General features: G+C 53.1%; 1 protein-coding gene across 1 annotated transcript in view; it reads left to right on the top strand.

Annotated features, from left to right (window-relative positions):
- Positions 1-3942: 3942 nt before the first annotated feature.
- Positions 3943-14210, top strand: part of AGO2 (argonaute RISC catalytic component 2) — a 90117-nt gene continuing 79849 nt past the window's right edge. Inside the window, exon 1 of the mRNA XM_010834809.1 lies at positions 3943-5414. The gene's annotated coding sequence lies outside the window, so the exon portion shown is untranslated. The remainder of the gene's footprint in view (positions 5415-14210) is intronic.

The raw sequence follows: 14210 nt of genomic DNA, 5'->3' as shown, positions 1-14210 counted from the left end.
CCGAACTCGGGGTGCGGGCGGCGCGGGGAGGAGCGCGGCCGCTGGGCGCAGACCGAGCCGCGGCGAGCCTGGAGCGCTCTCAGTTTCGTTTTTCTTTTTGCCAGCACTTCTGCGGCCCCTTCTCCGAAGGAAAGTCTGGAAATGCTGAATTTTGGCCACTTCTTGCTGGTAGTTAGGACCGCGGACAGAGAGAGATAGGAAGGCGCCCTAAAACCCTAAACCTGCGCGCGTCTCATTTTCATTCCAGACACACAGGCTCCTTATTCAAGTGTTAATTGCCTTTTACAATTAACTAGAGGAAGGTGAGGAGATGTGCTGATTTCCTTAGCGTATTTTCTCACTAGCCGGCCTCCCTTTCTTTAGAAAAGTTCTGAAAAACTTAGAGCAGTAACACATTTTTTTAAGAACTTTTTTGGGGGGATGCAGAGTAGAAGGGCGATTAACTTTGCTGAGCCAAGAAAATGGTCAAATGTTGTTAAGCTTTTTCCCTTCTCCCGCCAGGCACGTGGCTTCTAAATTTCCCGCTGGCCCTGCCACTTGGACAGGGCATATCCTGTCCCCTTTGTCCACCAGGCTCCAGCGGGCTGCAGGCCCTGCCGGCTCGGTCCTGCCTTTTGTGGGTCCTGGCCCTCCCAAGCCTCCTGCTGCTGGGGCTTTGGCGGGACCCCTTCAGACTCTTCTGATCCATTTGGATCCCTTAACACTTTCTATTCACAAACAGTCCTGTGCCTTGTGAATATTCACTGTCCTGTTTTCTGATGTCACTTAGTTAGAAAGCTTCTCCAAGGCTGAGCCAGAGCAACTTTTAAATTGCTCTCAGCAATTTGATAGAAGAATGGTTTTAACTGTAATGGTTTTAACTGTAATCTGGAAGGTGACTCAGCCCTGGTGGGGAAAGGCCCAGGGCTCCAGTCACAGTCCTGGGGGCAGACAGACTTGGCTTCTTAGAACCCTGGGTGGGCAGCACCCATCCATGATGTGGCAGGGTAGCCCCCACACCTGGGTGAGTGCGAATCTCCCCGCCCATCCCTCTGAAGGAACCCAGCAAGTCTTAGCCACTACACTGAACATTTTTTCAGATTTTCAATGCAAAAGTTGGAGGCCCAGAAAAAGTGAAGAACCTTGGGGAAGGTCAAGCTTTTGTGTTGTGTCTGACGTTAACTGATCCACTGGACAGCTTGCTAAGTTGCTGGTGGTCATTTTGAAGATGGACAGCAGAGGCACAGAGAGGCGATGAGGCTTTCAAAGGTCAGCCAGCCAGCGAGCAGGAGGACGATGTGTGTGATTCCAAGCAGACTCTCCATACACTCCCTTTAGAGAAGTGGCTCTGGGTTTTTTTGACCTTGACCCCCCAAGAAGAAACACCTGTTACATGTAGACTGGACCCAGTGCTCGGGTGTTAGAGTATAATTGAAACATGAGCTTCAGGAAGAACCGCTCGCCAGTGCTGTGTGCTCTGCACTGGGATATTTTCTTGTCTATTTTATTTTCCAAAAAGCTTTAGTTCTCTGCATCTCTAGGCTCGTTCCGGGTTCTCCATGGCTCTTGAAAGAATCTTGCTCTGATGTGGGCCTGTGCATCGTGGCCTGGTGGGGAGGGGGCCTCTCATTCACTGTTCGCAGATAAACCTGCTCTGAAATCAGACAGCTTTGGTTGAAAAAAATAAATGAGTCTATAGGATAGTTCTTAGCCAGTGAACGGCAGGATGGGAATGAACCCAAATTTCAGGCTCTACAAGCGTGCCGTAATTATAAGGCTGTGATGCAGTTCAGTTTTATTCTACACACTCAGGCTTTTAATTTTATTTAAGAAGGATATTTGGAATAGAGTCTCTTCGGTGAAACTCTTTTTAATGTATTTCCTAATTTAGAATAATAAAAAGACATTTGAACTGGATTGTAGAAAAAATTACAAATAGTTTTGCTACTTCCCATTTTAATACCCTTATTAAGTGACTAAGTAAATTAACTTAAAAAATAGAGTCTTGTTATGGACTGTGTTATGTCTGTTAGGAAATGCTATTATGTATGTGAATTGGTATCTGGACTCTAAAGTTAGGTAGTTACTATTAGTTTTTTGTTTTTGTTTATTTTTTTAATTATTCAAAAGAGTTAGTGGTTTAGGATGGGTGGATTCTCCAGTGACCCTGAACTTTCATAGATGAACAATTTTTTTCCCCCCCAAACCGCTTAGCGACCTTAAAAGGAATCTCAGTATTGCCTCCTGAAGGGGGCTTGTTGGTCCGTTTTTTCACTGTGCTCAGACTTCTGTGGGTTACATTCCTCACAGACCTGCTACAGAGTAACTTCTGCCACATGGAAGTCTTGTTGCAAAGTTGTCTGAACAGGATTGTGACTTTAAGAATGAGGGACTCTCACGGTGGTTTCTAGAGTCATTTCACTCCTCCTGCACCCTGCTGCTTCTCTCCCCCAACCCCAGTCATCTCAGAGAAGACCTGGGCCAGTCTCCCAGTAACCCTGCACCTTTGCCGAATAGCAGACGGCGCTTCGCCCTGGGGAGCTGCTGCAGGGCATGGCTGGCTAGCCGTCCAGTTTCCCTTGATGGCTCTGTTAAACCTTGAAGAAGGATTTAAAGTTAAGTGTGAAAGGAAAAAAAAAATGTGAAAGGTTCAGCTCCTAAAACTTATGCAGTTCAGAAGAATATTATTTCCTGTAACTTCAAGTTTGTGTCAGAGTTTTTAAAATGCCAGGAGGGTTTATTCTTTATAATCTGTTACGCAACACTACGGCAGAGTCCCAGTCTGATAAAATATATTTTTGTTTTGTGAATTGCTATCATGAACACTCAAAATGTATCGCTTGACTTTTAAAACAGTATCTATTGTGAAATAATCTAAGTACACAGAAGTAGAGTGACTGGTATCATATGCTCCCATTTATCCATCACCAGCCTCAGCAAATATCAAGATTTTCCACATTTGCTTCACATCTTCCCTTTACCCCCTTTTCTCTGTGGAGATAGTCTAAAGTGGATTCCAGCCCTGTGGTTTCACTCTGAATGCTTAAGTACCGTGTCTGAAGGATGGGGGCATTTAAAACTCAATACTGTTGCCACACTTAACAGTCCATAATCAATTTCTCTCATTATCTCAGAAGTGTGTTTACTTCCTGGTTGTTTTGGATCCTGAATTTTATTAAAAGTTCACACATGAATTTGGTTTTACGCCTTTGAGGATCTTTAGAGTCTCCCGCTACCCTCCACCCCACTGACTTGTAAGATCTCTTCTTCAGAGGATGACTTGTAAGATCTCTTCTTCAGAGGGTGTGTATCTTTTCCCCGTTTCCTTTAATTGTTTCTAGAAAGAAGCCAGCTGTTCAGGGTTCCTGGGCTTCCTTGGGGAAGGCTGATGAGACCCAGCCGCTTGTGACTTTAATTCAGACACACTTATCTTCAGCGACATTTTGGGGCCGGCCACTTGGCATCTTCAGCATTCATTGTGGTAGAGCCCACTTTTTACGCGGGGCTGTTTCCGCAGAAGGGCCGTGGGGTGAAGAGGGGAAGCGCTGCCTGTGCTGCAGCTTCGCTCCTCCTCATCCCCAGGAGGAGGGAAGGACCAGCCGGCTGTGTGGGGAGAACCACACGGCGAGTTTGCTCGCGAGTTTGCTCGCGTCGAGATTGAGGTTCTGGGCGGCTGAGGCGGTGCTGGAGGTGGAGGACGGGGTCTTGGGCTCAGGTGGACACGAGTTCATGGACTGGCCCACAGCCTGGGCTTGGTGAGTGGGACCTGGCGCCCTGGGGAGGGGGGTGCAGCCCAGCGCCCACCCGAAGGCTTTTCTCCACCTCTGCCCCTGAAAGTGAAAGTGAAAGTCTCTCATCTTGTCAGGCTCTTTGTGACCCCATGGACTATGCAATCCATGGAATTCTCTAGGCCAGAATCCTGGAGTGGAAAGCCTTTCCTTTCTCCAGGGGATCTTCCCAACCCTGGGATTGAACCCAGGTCTCCCATATTGCAGGCGGATTCTTTACTAGCTGAGCCACAGGGAAGCCCCTGAAGACCCAGGAAATTACATTTTGCAGATGTCCCAGCAGCTTGTTTTTTAGAAGGAGCTGGAGACCCATTGGTGCTGGGGGTCGGGGCGGGAGAGGACGTTGAGGTGAGCCTGGAGCAGCCCCCACGGAGCACCTTCACTGGGGGTCAGCCCTGGGGAGGAGCCCACGACTGAAACACACCTTGGAGGTCAGCCTCCAGAGAGTGGGATTGCCGGCCGGGTGGGTGGGGCTTTGGGTGTGTGTCTAGGTGAGAGTGTGGGTGTGCTAAAGGGGCCTGTATGATGGACCATAAGCAGTTAAGTTTACCTGTGGTTCCCTGCCTGGTAAAGCTTAAAGGTCTGATTGAATGACAACCTCGCCTTTCATTAACTGTAGTTATGGTTCATATTGCTGAGACTGCAGCTTAGAATTGGGGCAGAAGGAGGCTTCTATAGGTTGTTACTGGGGACTCCAGTGAATTCGCAGTGAAAATTGTTATGTATCCATCTTTAAGAACCCATAGCAACAAACAAACAGAACTGTGGCCGGGTTAAAACCAGCCACCTTAGGAATCCAGGTACTTTCTACCCGACTCTGTCTCATTGTATCTGAATCCTTCTTGTCTCTCGGAGCCTCCTGCCTCCCAGGCAGTCTCCCAAGGGGCATTGTTTTGGGGGTTTTTCAAGTTACTTCTTGGTGTTTCAGCTCTGAGCTCTAGTTCTTAGAGAGTTGCACATAAAAGGTCAAAATACTGAGGTTCATAGGTCAGAGTCATTTGAGATGTTCTGTCGGCTTTGACTCAAAGTAAAACAGTACAGCCTCTGAGAGTCGGTTCTCACAATGGCACGTTCATGTCGATGGAGGAGCTTGAGCCCAGCCGGCCATTCATGTGGTCGAGGGCTGGGTAGGGGCCTTTGTGTGTGAACTGGGGGTGGGGAGGCCCCTGCACTGGAAACTTGCTAAGCCCCTTCTCAGCCCCCCTGGCTCAGCCTTGCTTTAACTGAGCTTATGCAGGACGAGAAGGTGGCAGGGTGTTTGGCGTGACCAGGGTGCTTTGTGGCTGAGGCTCTGGGGGGCGCCTCCCTCTGAGTCTCAGAGTCTGGCTGATGCTCCTGACTCAGCAGCGCCCGTGTTTTTAGGGCCCTCGCCGCTGCTCTCGTGGGCCGTGGGCCCGTCCACGCGGCCGGCCGAGCAGGGCCAGGGAAAATGGAGGCCTTCTCCCGGCCTTGCAGGTGGTGGCATCATCTGCTTTTTGTAGGAACAAAGGAGCAACAGAAGTACAAGTAAGAAGTGGAAAGAAAGCAAAGGAAGACGCTGAGCGGTGAAGAGCACAACTTTGGACAAAACCCAGGCCGTCGGCGCATCTGCTGGGAGCTTCTGGGAGCTAGGTGTCGTTGTGACGCAAGCCCAGAGCACGGGTCCAGGTCAGGCTGACCTCACTCGAGTCCTGGCTCCAGGACTGGGCGCGTGCTCAGCTTCCCTGGACCTCAGTCTCCTCCTCGTGCCGGGAAAGCGCCTGACGGTGGAGGTGTTCTGGTTGGGGAGAGGACGCGGGAGGTGCCTCCTAGTTATTGCGGTCCCCACGCCGCGGTCACTTTATCCTCGGGTCTCCTCTGCACACAGTGGCTTCTCCCACTCTGGTTCCGCCCAGTGACCGCTCCTCTCCGTGACCCTCCTGGCTGACCTCTGGGTCTTTACTTCGCAAGCCCTAAGAGCCACATCACTGATAAACGCCGCAGGTGCCGGGTGGCCACAGCTGCTTTGGAGGCTCAGTACCGGGGAAGTGGAAGGTTAGCCCTGATGCTCGAAGCTCATGTCCCTGGCAGAGTCATTCGGAGCAGACCCAGCTGTGCATTGAAGCCTCTGCAGACAGGACTGGGCAGTGGATGGGCACGGCCTGTGGGGTGACGCTGAGGGAGCTCCAGGCTCTGTCTGCAGGTGGTGAGCTGGTGAGTCAGGGGACGTCGCTCTGCTCACAGCCGGGACCAGGGGACATTGCTGGGACCTTTGGTTCCCTCTGCGTTCCCCAAGCCGCCCCAACAAGTTGCGGCTTGTTAAATGTGAATGCGTGTGGCTCAGTCCACGAACCTCACGTTAGACTTGGAGGGCATCTCAGGGCCAAGACTGGTAATTACAACTTAGCCTTGAGCTGGAGGCGTCGCAGGCTTTTGCGGGTGAATGGCAGGAGCTCATGTGAGGGGGAATGGAGACGCGAAGCAAGTCATGCACAAAAACGGTGGTTGTGAAGTGTGTCTGGGGCCCCTGCCCGGTGCGCTGCGCGGGGCCCTGTGGCACGGTGGCCAGTGCAGCTGCACTGAGAAGGCATCTTGGAGCAACCTGGGCCAGAAGAAGGGGAGAGACGAAAGTCAGGCTGAGCTCGGAGCCTTTGGGGGGACGTGGAGCCCAAGAGCGGCTGGACAGAGTTTTTTCAGTGATGGCTGTGGGCTGGTGGAGTCAGGGAGGTGGCCCTGAGGGGCTTGCACGGGGATGTTGAGCTGGGGTCAGCTGGAACGTGTGGGGAGGAGCCTGTGTGCCATCCCGCCCGCACCCAGGGGCAGCCCTGTCTCCCCAGGAGCCCTGGTCCCCATCCTGCCTCTTGGCTCGATACAGACCCCAGGTGTCTCAGGTCATTTCCAGCAGGCCAGAAGATTCCCGTGAGAGAAGGGGGTCTGTCTTCGCCTCCCCCGCCCCCTCCCGTAACCCCTGGTTGCCAGTGTCCCGCACCACCTGCTCAGTGTCCAGATCTGTTCACAGTTGGTTGAACTGGGATCCAGGTGAGGCCCACATGTGACTGGCTGATGCGTCTCTTTGGTATCAGCTTCAGGGGAGAGCTTCATTGACATGGAACTCGTTACCTCTGTTGCTTAGTCGCTCAGTCATGTCCGACTCTTTGTGACCCCAAGGACTGCAGCCCGCCGGGCTCCTCTGTCCATGAGATTTCCCAAGCAAGAATACTGGAGTGGGTTGCCACGTCCTCCTCCAGGGGATCTTCCCGACCCAGGGATCGAACCCATGTCCCCTGCGTTGGTAGGCAGATTCTTCACCACTGCGCCGCCTGGGAAGCTCAGTATAAAACGCAGGCTGTTTTATTTAGCACATTCAGACTTGTGCAGCCATCACCACAATCTGAGGATGTTTTTGTCTCCTGTCCCCAAAGAAAGGCAGTACGCGTTAGCTGTTGTTCCTCACTCCCCTACCTCCGGCCCTAAACAGTCACACTCTCAGTCTCTAGTCTTCGCCTTCCTCTTCCCCAGTGCTTACTATTGCTGGGGTGAAGACACTGGCTCGTGTGTGGTATCTTGACTCGCCGACTGGACTTGGCTGATGGGGTCTCCTTGGTGTAATTCAGTGTGTTTGTCCTGTGTGAATTTCCTGCAAGTTAGTGGTCAGATCCAAAGGCAGGTTCTACTTTTTTTGGGTTCTGGTGCTTTCTTTTTAGTGTGAATACTACCTGCTGTTGATTGTTAATCGTTAGGTTCCATTAATTCATTAGAGTTGGTACAACGCTGATGCTCTGTTTCCACAACAAAAGCTTCCCTGGCTGGCTGGCCGATCAGGTTGGCTCTGTCTTAAGGCAGAGAAGTGAGCAGCATGAATGAAGGCAGGGCAGCCTGCGGAGAAGAGAGGTGGTCCCGGTAGGTGGGCACTGGGTGTGACATCAGAGGTTTGGGGGGGTGATGCTGTGGGTACCTAAGAGTGAGCTGAGCGTAGGGCTCTTTTGTTCTGTAGGCTCTGGGGCCCCTCTGAGAGCATTTGGCGGTTGTGTTGCAGGAAGGGGGTCTAGCCTGGTGGCAGGAGTCTTCGTCTGTGTCTGGTGGGGTCGTGGTCAGGTTCCCTGTTGGTGGCAGGGCAGTGCTGAGCAGGGCAGTGTGTATCTGGGGCGTGGCGAGGGCTGAAGACCGCGCCCCCAGCTGACCTGCTGGCCTCTCAGTGCTGACCCCAGGGAGGAAGGAGCAGCAGGGGTCAGTTTTCTTTTATAGATATGCTAAATTTAAGGCGATTCTAAGAAATCCGGGAGATAAAAATCTGTGGCCTTCACTTTGCATCTTTATATAGCACCCAGTGCTATGGTGGGGGTCTTGTCCGGATGTCAGCTCCCTTTGCTTGCTGCCCAGGACGTCTTGGTTATCTTTTGTCTCTTTCTGGTGTCTACTGTAGTCTGCTTTCTTTTTACTCAATAAATCCTTATTGCAGTCAACTCTTGATTGTTCAAAAGTTAAACCTGTTGAATTGAAACTTGTGTACGCTCTGAAAACTCTGCCCGCAGCCCACCCTGGTGCTCTGCATCTGGAGTGGAGGGTGACCTCGCAGGGATGCTGTCGAGCTGTGTGGAGGGAAGTGGGTCACGGGGGCCACTTGCCAGTTGATTTGCTTAAATAGACAGTGGAAGCGGACATCCGCGCAAAGGTAGACGTGTAGCCTCTCAGAGGCAGGTGCTGGGTGGTCTTCCCTCCATGCCCCAACCTCTCCGCTCACCTCTGGTGATTAAGCCGGCTCCCAGTGTCGTGAGCGTCTCTGACGCTGAGCCACACTGACCTGGCCAGTAGAGGCGAGGCAGTCGAGGTAACTGCCTCCCTCCTGGCTTCCTTAGATCTTGTCCAAAGCTGTGCCCTCAGGAGACAGGCCTGGAAGGCGCCCAGTTAGAAGCTCTGTGGGCACGTGGAGTGGGAGCCTGAGGAGGCACCCGCGCCTGGTTTTAGCCCAGTGTCTTCACGTGTAAACCAGGGCTGAGTGCCTCCCTTGCTGTGAGGGTGGAGTGCGTTAGGGCCTGTTCACGCCCAGGGCAGGGCTGGGCAGGGCTGGGCAGGTGTGGGATGTGGGTGGAGCTGTGGTTTCACCAGGTATGGGGTCCTGTGATGCAGGGCTGGTGAGCCACCTTCTCTCAGTGACAGGATTCTAGAGGTGCGTTAAGGAAAAGCGCATGTCTGGGTGAAAATTCTCCGAGAACTAGTGCTGTGAAGTAAATAGAAAAGATTGTGAGAAATTTGGTTGTAAAGCTACAGGAGCTCTGGGTGACATTTTCTTTTTTTTTTGTCTTTTGTCTTTAGAAGAAAAAGAAAGAACTGGCTTGGCTTTTTAAGGGATTTGAGTCTCATTTCAGCAGGAGGTATCTCACCTGAGATGGTGGTAGTCCTGGATGCTGGAGCATCGTGGCAAGAAAGGGGCTGAGCCCAGTCTGGGCTTATCACAGGAGGAGGGGGCGCCCAGATGGGTTTATCAGCGTCCACCACGGGAGCAGTGGGTAAGGGTGGTGCCCGCCCGGGTGGCCTGCAGGTTGACATCCCTGTGAGACGAGGCACACCCCGCTGAGCTATCTGATGGTTTCTGGTGTTTCAGCAAGCACTTATTTGAAGAGAAGTTTCTATTTTTTTTTGCGTGTTTTTCTGAAGTAAGATATTTTTAAGTCCGTGTTGTAGAGTGATGGCTGTTGATGAACTTTGCAGAGTTGCTTTCTGGGGTGGGGGTGGTGGTTCTCAGACTGGTGCTGCAGGGTGCTGGCTTGGCCTCCCCGCTCCAGGCCCCCTGGTCCCCTGCTCTGCACGCTCAGCACAGCTAGGAAGGTCTTCCCTAGCCTTAGCTTGGGGACGGGCCTGCAGCCCTTGTCCTCGGCTCTTTCTGTTGCTTGTGTGGTCTGTCCCAAGTGTGTCTGAATGTTAACAAAGGCAGAGAAAAAAGGTCATCAGTGTTTCAGAGAGGCCGTGTTTTTCAGGATGTCATAGGCTCTTTTTTTGATTGAGAGGAGACGCACAGAACATGAGCCGTTTTAAAGTGGACCGTTCAGTGACGTCTGGTGCATTCAGCGTTAGGCACGCATCGCCTCTGTCTGGTTCCAAAGCATTCCCGTCACCCCAAAAGGAAACTCTGCCCATTAAGCGGTTCCTTCCCGTTCCCCACTCCCTCCAGCCCCGGGGACCACCAGGCCTCACTGCCTGTGGATCTGCCTCCGCTGGGTATTTCACGTAAGTGGAGTCATGAAGCACGTGACCTTCTGCGGCTCTTCCCCGAGCGTTTTCAGGGCTCGTGTGTCTGTGTGTCGGCGCTTCGTGGCTGACCGGTCCCTTACGTGCTGTATCACAGTTTGTTTACCCGTTCATCTGTGATCGATGGGCGTTTGGGTGGTTTCTGCCTCCTGGCTGTCGTGGCTACTGCTGCTGTGAACGTTCGCCTATGGGTTGGTGTGTGGCATATGTCTTCATTTCTCCTGGGCGCCTACCGGGAGTGGAATTGCTGGGTTTTACTCTGTGACTTTGAGAGGAACTGACGCACTGTTTCCATGGAGTGGTTTCGGGTTCTCTGCATCCTCACCAACACCGATTATTGTCATCACAGCCTCTTAGAAAGTGAAGTTAGTAGTGTAATATATCACGTCTGGCATATTTTATTACTTACCAAAGTAGAAAAAAATACTAGATTTAGGTGCATTTTGCCCAGATCTACCTAATAGCTGTAAGGTACATCCATTTCTTCGTGCTAGAGTTTAGAGGATGTTTGGAACCTGGACAACTAGATGAACGCAGTAAAGCTTCATAATGTAACAGGGTGGCAGAGCAGGTAAGGGTCCAGTACCCAGCTCCAGCCTGGAGCTGGAGTCAAAAGTGCTCACCTTCTGGGTACATACTGAGTGCCAGCTGTGTGCTGGGCGTCTTGCCCGGTGCCCAGGGAACAGTGCTGGGTGCAAACCGCGGCGCTCCTGCATACCCCCACCCCCAGCTCACTGAGTCAGGAACACAGGGGAGCATCACCCAGTCACCAGAGATCCCTGGGGACGGTGGGAGGAGGGCACATTCCAGAGGGAACGTGATGGGCAGCCTGGCCTGTGGAGGGGTGGTGGCAGGAGACAGGGCCGGGGCAGAGGCTGCCCTGAGCACAGAGGTTTTCATCCAGAATGTTGGGGGCAAGCGTGAGAGATGCACAGCTGCCATGTGTGTTTCCCGGGAGCCCCTGGCTGCTGGTGGAAAACGGGGGGAGGGGGCTTGAAGATGCCCAAGACTGGCATGCTGGAGAGGCTCTGAGGGTGGCCGGCGGAGCACGTGGGGGTCAGGAGGCAGGTGGTCCGGAAGATGCTTTGGGGCTTGGCTGGGCGGTGAGGCGGTGCACCAGTAGAGGTGGGCAGATTTAAGTTGAGTCTGCAGGCTTTGAGAAAAAATTTTGTGTATTTTTTTATTGGATTATAATTTTGAGAAAAAGTTTTAAAAGACTTTTTAATAAGGAAGAATTCAAATATTCAGAGGAGTAGAGACCACAGGAGGCCCGTGTCTCGGCACTCCGCCTGGCTGTGCGCTCAGCCTGGCATCAGCCCCGCCCGGCTCCCCTCCCTCGTTACCAGAAGCCTGGTGTCAGTGCGTTTGTCGGTATTCATTTACTGAGAGGCAGTGTCAGACTTAGGAAAGGAGCCAGAGATGCAGAAGTCCCACACCAGCGTCCCCGGTGTTACCCTTTTGTAGCGTTCGTGCGAGCGCCGTTACCAAAGTGGGGAAACTAGCTTCGGTCCGCTGCTGCGAGCTCGCCTGAAGGTCTTCCTCAGGCTTGGGGTCAGATGACTGCCCGCTTCCTGGCCAGCCCCTGGGCAGCCGGGGGCCGGCCTCGTTTGCCATCCCGGCCCCTCACACCTCTGCACTTGAGAAGGCTGGAGCCCCTCTCTGCCCCGTCTTTTGTGCCCTCCCCGTGGGCGCTCTCTCAGGCTGCGCTGTGTCTTCTCAGCTCACCCCCGCTGTTTTCTGGTGGCTTCCCTTCTGCACCTGCAGGACACTCCAGCCTCTGTTGTGGTTTTCCTGCCCCGCTTCTCAGTGGACATGGGATGTACATGTACTCACACGCCTGTACATACACATAGCTGTTTCTCTGTGTGTGCATCACAAACTGCATTCTCGCTGGCATTGCTGGTTTCAGTCTCGTGTCTCTGGGTTTACTCTAGCTGTCCTCTTTCCTTATTTACAGCTTCTTCATCAGATAGTTGGGTCTTCATCAGATAGTGAGAAGTCTAGGTCTCATTGCCCCCAGTGTATTTGCTCATTTGTTCAGGCTGAGCAGACATGGAAAGTAGTTTCAGAATTGCCCGCCCCCGGGGAGAGACAAGCTGCTACCTGGAGAGCCGGTCTGCGTGTGGCTGCTCACTGTCTGGCCGGGGGCACTCGGTCAGTCCTCCTCCTGAGTTCTCTCTCTGCGCTCTTCTAGTAAATGAGAGATTCCGTTTAGGGGCTTTCCTGGTGGTCCAGTGGTTAAGACTCCAGGCTTTCACTGCTGAAGGTGTGGGTTCAATCCCTGATCAGGGGACAAGATCCACAGGCCACACAGTGTGGCCAAAAAGGGAATGAACTGGGCAGGCTCAGGGACCCCACTGTTGTAGGCGCTGCACTCGGAACCATCAGCGTGGTGACTGGGTGCCGCAGGTGGCCGCCAGGAGGGCCGGCCGTCCCCCGGGGAGGCGGAGGTGCTGCAGGAACAGCGAGGAGCCCGCACGCTGCCCGCTCACTGGCTCGCATGGACCCCGAGGGCTGGGGCGGCCTTCCTAGGCCAGGAGCGGCAGCACGCCCCCAGCAGGGCCCGCGCCCCGCCCCACCCGGGTCTGCCTCGGAGCTTTCTTACTGTTGGGAGGTGACCACAGGCGCTGCTGCCTTTTGGTTCTGTTTTGTTTTGTTTTTAATTATTTTATCTTTCATGATAAAAGGAATACATGCTTATTTCAGAGAATTTAGAAGATACTGAAACAAAAAGAGAAAAAAAATGCACGGGTAACGACCCTTGGAAGAAGTAGTGAATGTGTTTGCTTCCATACGTTTTTTCCTGTACATACATAGATAGCTGGGGGCAGCCTACACTTAAAATTTTGCGTTTTCCCTTTTCACATAATACCATGAGCGCTTCCGAGGGCCATTTACATTTGTTGGAGGGTGTTTACAGTGATGTTTAAAAGATGACGGCAGGCGCTCGTGTGGGGCGGCGGCCTCCAGGGGCAGCCGCAGCTTGGTTCCTGTGGCTGCGTGCCCCCCGGCTGTGGGACCATCCTCACCACCGTCTCCCCTAGGGCGCCGTGCCAGCACTTCTGCAGAGACTTGGCAACGGTCTGGCGGCTCGGGGAGCTCGGGCACTCCGTGGCTGCAGGCCCCTCACCGTCCTGACACGCACTCAGAGCACACACCTCTCCTTCACCGTCCCCAGTGAAGTGCCGAGGGACGGCCGGGAGTCCCGTCTCTCGCCAACTGGAAGCTGCCATAGGGCAGGACCACGTCTCCTGGCTGCATCCTCAGTGCTGTTGCTGGGAAGCAGGTCATTGGGGTCTATCTGGTGGATGGGTGTGTGTGTTGGAGACAGGCGGCTTAGCAGAAACGAAGTACAGGCTCTTAGCCGTGCCTACCCTCTGTGGTTAATTACAGACACCCCGTGTGTCAGGTGGGCTCCGGGACCCCTGTGAGTCCCCCTTAGTGGGCACTGGACCCCAAGGCTGAGAGCCGCTCCACTCCCCCAGGCCCTCCTCTCCTCAGGGGAGCCCCCCAGAAAGCGAGCAGGGCCCCTGCAGCTGCGTCCCAGTTCGCGGCATCTCGTTACTTCTGGTGCCTGTAAAATGGGGGTGATAACTATGTATTCACGTAGAATGATGTAGCAGAACATTTGCGACATACTGTATTATATTTTGTATGTAATATAGAGAGAGATTTAGTTCCAGCAAGTGTGGATTATGCATACTTACTCATAATTATCAACGTCATATAATTGTTTCCTTATGTGTGCTCAATGTGCCCGATTGTTACAGAGATCACATTTAACAGCCGTTTTATTGTGACGGTAAAATGAGTTAACATGCAGAAGTGCCTGCTGGTGCCTGGGATGTGCTCAACGCATGTTACTTCTTATTACCGCGATGATTTTTTGTTTAGTTGCTAAGTCGTGTCTGATTCTTTGTGATCCCATTGAGTGTCACCCGCCAGGCTCCTCTGTCCATGGGGTTTCCCAGGCAGGAATACTGGAGTGGGCTGGTGATGCTGGCGGGTGGAAGAAATGTTGCAGCTTCTTTGAGGAACGTGCCCTTCTTAGGGGAATTTGAAAGTGACACTTAGAGATCCGCTTGTGCCAACGCTGCCTGGGGCTGCTGAGGGCTGCATGAGGTGGGTATGGCTGAGGAGGTGACGGGGTGGGCGGGAGGCTCCTCTCTGACCTGGACCCCAGGGGTGGATAAGTTGGACAGGGCTTGGTCACGGGGGTGCCTGTGCAAAGACACGGAC

This window comes from Bison bison, unplaced genomic scaffold (genome assembly GCF_000754665.1).
Source record: "Bison bison bison isolate TAMUID 2011002044 unplaced genomic scaffold, Bison_UMD1.0 scf7180017864036, whole genome shotgun sequence".
In the NCBI taxonomy this organism is placed as follows: domain Eukaryota; kingdom Metazoa; phylum Chordata; class Mammalia; order Artiodactyla; family Bovidae; genus Bison; species Bison bison.
The sequence above is the reverse complement of the archived record's forward strand: the minus strand, read 5'-3'. Positions and strand labels throughout refer to the sequence as shown.